Source organism: Echinops telfairi, unplaced genomic scaffold, assembly GCF_000313985.2.
Source record: "Echinops telfairi isolate 266 unplaced genomic scaffold, ASM31398v2 ScPeMD7_3533;HRSCAF=4204_0, whole genome shotgun sequence".
NCBI classification, from domain to species: Eukaryota; Metazoa; Chordata; class Mammalia; order Afrosoricida; family Tenrecidae; genus Echinops; species Echinops telfairi.
This window is the reverse complement of record NW_022107431.1, coordinates 63,104,063-63,110,456: the sequence shown is the minus strand read 5'-3', so window position 1 is coordinate 63,110,456 and position 6,394 is coordinate 63,104,063. Positions and strand designations below refer to the sequence as shown.

General features: G+C 41.7%; 1 protein-coding gene across 1 annotated transcript in view; it reads right to left on the bottom strand.

The window, feature by feature from the left end:
- The window catches only part of L3MBTL3 (L3MBTL histone methyl-lysine binding protein 3), a 128,551-nt gene extending 122,194 nt beyond the window's left edge, over positions 1 to 6,357 (bottom strand). Inside the window, exons 1-2 of the mRNA XM_004702064.2 lie at positions 6,191 to 6,357; positions 4,706 to 4,779 (exon numbers count right to left, since the gene is read on the bottom strand). The gene's annotated coding sequence lies outside the window, so the exon portion shown is untranslated. The remainder of the gene's footprint in view (positions 1 to 4,705; positions 4,780 to 6,190) is intronic.
- Positions 6,358 to 6,394: the final 37 nt, after the last annotated feature.

Here is a 6,394-nt window from a genome sequence, read left to right as displayed (position 1 = left end):
TAACACAATAACTGTCACCTTCAAAATACTCTCCATTTCACTTAATACATTTGTCAAATCTGCAATTCTATTCTTGGAGACATGTTTCAAACTCATGTTTGGATGGCTGAGAGCACCTCCCTCATGTTTTCCTTTCACCTACATCGTCAAATCACTGTCTTTTCATTCCCAGAAACAAAAAGAAGTCTCACGTAGCAAGGTCAGGTGAGTAAGGCAGATGGGGCAAGAGATGCATGCTGCTTTTTGCCAAAAGCGGATGTATTGAGATGGCTGCGTGAGCAGGTGCATTGCGGTGGTTTCAAAACCGTCCCCACCCCACCCGTCTGCCACAAACCAGGCCTTTTTTGGTCCCACATTGTTACGCAATCTTTTGTGAACCTCTAAATAGAAAACTTGATTCACAGTCTGACCTGCTGGTGTAATAAATTTCAAATGCACTGTTCCCCCCTCACTTAAAAAAAAATTACTATCTGGTTTTTGGGGGTTACACTCTTGTATACTGAATATATCCACATATACTCCATATACTATTTTACCTACTATATAAATACTTTGCAGTGTTTTTGCAGAGGGCCCCTTAGCTCCAGGGTCCGTATCAGCTGAGTATGTTTTACTACCACAACCAGCTGTGAGGCTGGTACCTAGAGTAGAGATAACTCACCCATTCATTCCCACTTTGTTTTGTTAATTACCAAAGTATGTGTTTCTATTTTCTCTCCCACTAGGGCCTAGAGTCTAGGTAGACTGTGAATACACAGAGGGCAAGCCAAGGACAATTCCTTTTAGTTTTCTGTAGCGTGATACATTCACTCATTCACACATAAGTGTTGACTACGTGAACCATTTTCCCTAGAAGACCTACACAAAACAAATATAATTTCTTTTAAAAAAAGAGAACTGATGCCTTAACCCAAGAAAAAACGGACTTCCAGCATAAATGGAAGAAAGACTAGCAATAGAGAAAGCATTCTGCATAGCACATACAATACACCTGTAACTCGGACAATCATTCTACAAATGAGTAATTCCAAGTCGACTTCCCAGGAAGAGAAAGATTCATCAACAAAAGTCCCTACTCCAATACAACCCAGCTTTAGTCAAATTCCTCTCCAAAGACCTTATTTCATCTCCAAAATTGTTTCTTAAATGGGAGTGGCCAAAAAGACCTTTCTCAATTTGACTTCATAAATCAAACATGGTCCATCATGAAGGGTCCCCCTTTCCTGACATTGTACTTTATCTCCATCCACTTCCACGTGCTACACAGCTATCACAATCAATACAAACCAGTTCATAATCTGCCCCTACTGCCGCACATCCGCATGTGTCAATGAAATAATTTCACACAACACAGTAAAGAGATAACCGGAGAATATTCCCATTAGACATTGAAGAATTTTTATAATAAAAACTTCTAGTGAAGCATTGTACATGAATACACACACAAATATGCACATTAAATAAGACTTAGTGCCATCCATTCAATTCCAACCCACGGCAACCCTTTAAGTGAGAGTAGAACAGTCCCACTGGGTCTGCGAGGTTGGAAATCTTCACGAGAGTAGAAGGCTTCATCCTTCTCCCAGAGTGGCTGATGGGTTCAAACTTCTAAACTTGTGGTTAGCAACTCAGTGTTTAACACACTACCCACCAAATAGTTCTCTCTACAAACCATGGCTCCTCCTATACCATAATCCCAAGTGCTTTGAGGAATGAGTTCCTTGTTCTTAGCCAGCAGGGATTTTTCCCAGTAAGTCACCTTACGCATACAATGGCCAAATAAATAATCCAGCCCACTCATACAGAGATACGCAACCAGGGATTTCTTCACAGTGGGTGCACAGCTTCTTATTCATTTCTAGAGGCTATGCCCCAAAAGGAATATAACGTTGTGCTTTGTGAACATAAGTACAGGCCATGGCCCTGTATTAGTGAACCCCACAAGTCACACTTCCTGGCTCACTGGCTCCAAACACAGCTGGAGGCCTTACTCTGTTTTTTACCGGCCCACCATGCCACTGTTATACTGTTAGTCGTACAGTTCAGAGTTCAGTGGGCTAGTGACCTCCTTAAGGGCAAACATGTAGTTTTTCAGTGTTTAGCACTGTAGCAGCGCAATAAAAACTGGTTCCGTAAACAGTGGGGCCACTGCTGCAGAGATCATGCAGTTGACTCATCGTGGGTCTCCAAGAGTGGCCTTGTTCAAGAAGCACCTGAAGTAACTGCTCTCATCCTGACTCCATTTGCTACACACAGCCTTGGTGGCGATATAGTAATAGAAACAAACTACCAAACAATAGTGGAAACAATTTGAGGCAACTCTCGATTACTCAGGGACTCATTAAGCCGGACATAAATGTTTTGCTTCCCTCAACTATTGATTTTTGGATTCTCAGAATAGTGATCAGATAACCTACAAGAAGAGAGAGATGAAATTAAATCTCAAAACTTGACAGGATTCTTTTGTTCAGGTTTAGTTGCAACATATTAAAAATAATGGCAGGATAAGTATTTGTCGTTTTCAAATGATAGATTTTAGAATCCCTCGCTATCATTAGACTAGAGTAACACATGAGTCTAGATAACATGAAAGGTGGAGGCAGAAAGCCCTCTATAGGCCTTTCTCTAAATCCATAGTCATTCACAGGACGCATTTCTCTGGCCCCTCCAGTATACATTTTTACTACCCCAGTTACCTATTTTTTCATGCTTTTCTCCCAGCAGGCTCCAGCAACTAAAATATTAATTATAGTACAAGGATTCCCCTCACACCAATCCTTCTATTTTCATCATCCTACTATTTCCAGAATTAAGCATGTTTTTACATTTGAATTACTTCTTTCATTTACTCCTCCTTCTTAAATGACCACTTTGGGATAACTAAATGTAGACAGAGTCTTGTATTCAGGACCACGGGAAAATGTGGTCTCTTTTTCAAGCGGTCAAGACTGTAAAATACACACATATTTATTTTGCATTTAACCAGACCATGCAATTAGCCTACACATACATGTAGTATGCACATTACTGGAGTTGTGTGATCTGCATAAGAATGTGGCATCACTTGATTAAAAATAAAATCCAAATAATATACACGCCAAAAGCAGATCTCAAATTTCAGTCCCAATCTACCTACCATTTGTCTTCCACAAAGTCTGACTATGGCAAAATGATAATACAAAGAGTTGGACTAACTCTTCAAAGTTGTCAAATCTTACTTGGCTCTTATAAAAAAGAAGCAAGGTAAATATCGTTGCTTCCATTTTCCACATGGGGAAAACTTCACCGAGAGGTAAAATGGTTTCTAGAAGAACAAATCTAGTGACTAAATTCATCTTTTATCTTTTAAACTAGCATTCGACTCATATACAAAATAAGCCTCCAAATGAAGACAAACAACCATAGCTTTCAACTCAGTGTGTCTAACCAAAGACCTCACTGTCCTAGGAAACACGTCGTATGCTCTCTGTACACTGGACTCGGCCTGCTGGATGTTCTCATCCTGGCTGTCACATTGTCCGTGCTGCATCCTCTACAGAAACCCTCTATTTGCCAACTACGTTGTTCAAGAGGATCCACAAGCACAGAATGAAAAGAAGACTCCTCTTAATCACCACTTCTTATGTCTGTGACGACTTAGTTCTGGACTTGTAGACCACACCTGCCCCAATTATAAGGTGGTCCAATCGGAATGATCAGTCCTGCTCATAAAAGGTCAGGCTAATTTTTATTTTCTCTTGTTTTATCCGAACAACAATCAGCCAGCTGAACCTTCAGCACTCAAGACAAAGAAAGAAGGCGCATGAAAAGAGGCAGAAGAGAGGAGGGCGCTCGAAGAGAACTTATGAAAAGAAAAACAAAACAAATGCATTATCAGTACAGATTGTCAGAAATGTAATTATACGCTCCAAACAGGTGTCTCTCCTCTACACCTAAGAATGACCTGTCTTGAAAGTAGCACCAGGATTTTCAGAGACAAGCCACCCTCCCACCCACTCCAAGTTATTACTGTGAACTTACAGGCTCAAAAAACAATGGTGAACATGGCACAGGACTGGGCAGCTTGGGTTTCTGCTATTCACGGGGTCTCTGTGAACTGGGACCTGCTCTATGGCTTTAACAGCAACATAAACAACAGCTGTATTCACGTGTTCAAAAGTTGGCAAGTCTTTCCTAACATGGTGGAACTGAACACTACATACTACGAGGCGGTTATCAGCACCAATCAGCCCACCTTAGATCGAAGTCACAGGAGATCATTTACTCAAATACCCCAAAGTGCTCATCTTTTTCAGTTTCAGCTATACAATTTTACTACTGGGCCCCAAGGGTATTTAAAGTTAAGCTCTAGATCTCCCAGATTTCTGCATCACTATTACATTATGGTCACTTTGTTCCACCTTTCCCACTTTTTTGATCCCAAAGAATAATTTACTTTCAGCAGAAAATAGGGGAAATTGAATGCCAATTACGCATCTAGCCAATGAAGCTGACCCAAAGAGTATCCAAGCTAGTAACTTTTCCAAGTGTTTTATTCAAGCCTCAATCATACCTGAGGTCATTTTTATACATCAAAACCAAGTTTTTTGTTTGTTTGCTTGTTTTCCTTCTGCCAGCCTGTCCCACCCTTTTATTCCTGATCCTCAAATGCAGCCTTGATCATGTCAAGTATTTGCAAGCAATTATTTCAATATACCAATCTTACCTTGTGGTCTTGAAGAAAGAAATCCCTGGCGGCGTTGAAGAATGCTGTCCACTTTCAAGACCTCTTCTGAAGGTCTAGCATGGATTTGGGAAAAAAAGGTAAAATCAAGGCATTGTCATAAACAGAGAGATGCCCTCCTATCACACAATTCATGTACAATTAATGATAACTTGAAACTGGAGTCCCTCGTGCATACATAAGTCTGCACGATTCCATATATTAAGCTAAAGGCAGCCCAGTTTGAGATAAGGTGTAATGGATTTTAATCATTCCCACATCCTAAGTTTCTCCAATAAAGTATCACAAAGGATGGAATAAACAGGTGAAAGTTAGAGGGATCTTTTGAAGCAACTTTAATTCATTTATTGTTCTCAATTTTGAATTTAAAGCTACTTCGTGGAATAAAAACTAGCCAAAGAACAGATTTATGTAGGCGTTTTTACCCATATATATGTGTTTAAACCACGAGTTATTCAAAGTATTCAGAAACCACTCTTTACTCAGTGAAACAAAGTAACAAAAAAGTAACCACATGCGCTATTCAGATAAACTCACTATTAGCTTTAAATTTACTGGGAAATAAAATGATCAGTCTGCCACTGAAACACAAGCTTTAAGCAGTGACTTTCTTCACTTTGAAACGTCGAAAAAACACTGCACTTTGTAAATTTTAGCATTCGAAAATAAAAATTATGGTGACTTAGAAGCCAAATCAAAGCCATACCCGTTTGCCATCGAGTGGATTTCGACTCATAGGTAGATACAACCATAAATATAAATGCGACTGTTTGCAAAGAAAACAGCCCCTGCCAGAAAGTGGATTAAGACCCTGTAAGACAGGGTACACCTGCCCCAGAGGGATGCCAGGGCTGGATATCTTTAAGGCTACCCCATCCTGCTCTCCTGCTCTGCCTTTGGGATGGCAGGTGAGTGCTCTGCCCCCGCGCCACCAGGGCGCCTGGTCCCTAATCCAATGGGCGATCAATTTCAAACTCCTTCAAATTAAAAAAAAAAAAAGAAGCAAAGTGGTTTTCCATTTAACTAATGACAGGCGGGAGTTACAGGCCGTCCTGCGCTTGGCTAAAGTGTGTTTTTCTGATCAGCTAGCTCTGGTCTTGGTGCTTCCACGTCGGAGCGGAACGGGCGACGTAGCTACAAGTCACAGGCCAAACTTTGCCCGGGGCCCTGCGACCGCAGCCGCCTTTAACCGCTAGAGGTCTCCCCTCGGCCAGTTTTACGCGTTCGCTATTTTGCTGCACTTGAAACTTTCCGGAGAAATGCTCTTGACTCGAGTCAGTGTTTTTTTTTTTTTTTTAAAAAGCAAACCAACTTGCGCAAAAAAATCCACGCGACCGAGAGATGGGCAGTGCAGAGCCTGCAAGCCCAGAGAGGGCATCACCGACCATGCCCATCAACACCCGCCGCACTCGCCCTCGGCCACCCCGGCCCCGCGCAAAAAAAAAAAAAAAAAATCCTATTTCTCACCTCATTTTCCCTTAATTGAAAAGACTAAAAACCCTCTCTGTGCGTGTACACTTTGGATGGTCTCGAGTGGGTGTTCCAGACGCGGGCGGCGGGGTGGCCAAAGGAGCGGGCCCAGGGATGCAGGGAAGGGGGAAGGGCCGCGCTCGCTGCGCCCAAGGAAGTTGCATAAGGAAAGAGACTCCGTTTTTTGGGTCCCCTCAAAAA